We start from the raw sequence: 2,033 nt of genomic DNA on the forward strand, positions 1-2,033 counted from the left end.
ACTAGGAAGCTGTTAATAGAGAGTTTGTTGGTCAGATTTTTGGAAGCAAAATGGAGAGATATCAGATTCAAAGAGAAGAGAAAGTTGAAATGGGTGAAAATGCTTTTCAGATAGAGGAAGAGTTAAACTTGAAGTGGTTTTTATTTTGTAAAAATTGTTCAGTCCTTCATTTGCTGCCACGTGTGAACCCCAACCCCTTTCTTTTCTAATTAACATTTTCAGGTTATTACAAAATAAATTAAGTTAAAAATAAAAAAATTACACAAATTAATTATTCTTTAATCAAATAAATAAGTTCAAAGAAATTACATATTAAAAACAATTTCACAAACAAATAAAATCAAACTCAAAAAAATATACATATTAAATAATATATACAAAATTTAAAACAAAACAAATAATAAATAAAAAATTTAAAAAAATTAACAAACAAATAATAAATAAAACAAAACATACTACGAAAACAAAATATATAAAATATTAAAAAAATTAATTTAATATAATAATATCATTTTTTATATGCAGAAAAAAAATGGAAAACCCTAAAAAATTCTGACCACAGCTCGCAATGAACCGCAACTCAAGGCACCCCCAATTCCTTTGCCGCAGCTCGAGTTATCGGCTAACAACTGCCACATCTCCCAACTGCGGCTACCTTTAGCCGCATCTACCAAGTGCAGTTATGCATAGCCGCACCTCCTAGGTGCGGCACCCCTCAACCACGCCTCTCAGGTGCGACAGCTCTTAACCGAGCCTCCCAGGTGCGGTTCTGCGCGCTCACATCCCTCCCTCTCAACCCTGCTTGAAAAATCCTCAACCCCAACCCCAATTCAATCGCATTTTGTATTCTATATGAGTAGCTTCAACAAAAACAATCGCATTCTAGATTCAACTGTGCGCTACAGTTTCTCTCACAGTATATAAACATCATGATCAAATAACAAGCAGCAGCTTCAAGAAAAACAACATTTAACGCAACTAACCTGGACGCCTGCTAGAAGAAATGCTAGATCTCACCACCACAACAACTCCAAACCACCAGCACGAACACACCACCAGCAACGAACACGAGCCAGAGAAAATGATGACAGCAAGTAGAGAAAATAAGTGTTCCTCCCTTGCAAAGTAAAAGAAAGAAGAAGGGGGAGCTGAGGTTTTAAGATGTGAAATGCGGTGGGAAAGGAGCATAGACTTGCAGTCAAAAAAGTAGCATAGACTTTGCTTTTTCAATGCATCAGATCAGCTTTTTCAGTGTTTTGTGAAAATCAAAATATTCTTTTATGGGTGGAATTGGAAATATGAAAAAAATGGAAGCTGCAGAACGAAGTGCGTGAGGTGCAGGAAGAAGCACTCTTATTTAAAAAGGTAACTTAGTTATCCTAATTAATATCACATTATTTTTAGTTATTATACTTTTAACTATTAATTATTCAGTTATTAATTACACGGCCTTCCATAAATCTAAGCATTATAAAAAAAGAATAAAACACAATATAAAGAAATTTATTCCAATTGGCTATCGACCTTCCTTTTCACTAGACAAGTCATTTTTATATTCAATGTAACTTCTCTATTTTTAAATAATAATATTATTTATTTTATACTCACTTAAGAAAATAATATATAATTAGAAAATTTTACGTTTTACCTTCTCTAATTAATTTAAAATGTTTTATATTCTATCTTAATAAAGTCTAAATATTGAAAAAAATAAATCAAGTAATATTTAAAAAAAAAAATACTATGACTATGTAAAATGAAAACAATAATAAAAAAATTCATAAGAATGTCAACACCCAATTTCGTCCGGGTCGAGTGATTAAATAATAAAACTTGTTTTATTTTTGTCGTATTTCATCTTATTTTGTTAATCTTATTATCTTTAATTTTTAGTTCACGTTGATTTAGTTTATTATTATTATTATCTGTTTTTATTTTATATTTTATACTCTTTTGAAAAAAAAAGGAAAAAGGAAAAGAAAACAAAAAAAATAATAATAAAAAAAGAAAAAAGAAAAGGTTTTGTCTGTAGT

This window comes from Vigna radiata, unplaced genomic scaffold, assembly GCF_000741045.1.
Source record: "Vigna radiata var. radiata cultivar VC1973A unplaced genomic scaffold, Vradiata_ver6 scaffold_239, whole genome shotgun sequence".
In the NCBI taxonomy this organism is placed as follows: Eukaryota; Viridiplantae; Streptophyta; class Magnoliopsida; order Fabales; family Fabaceae; genus Vigna; species Vigna radiata.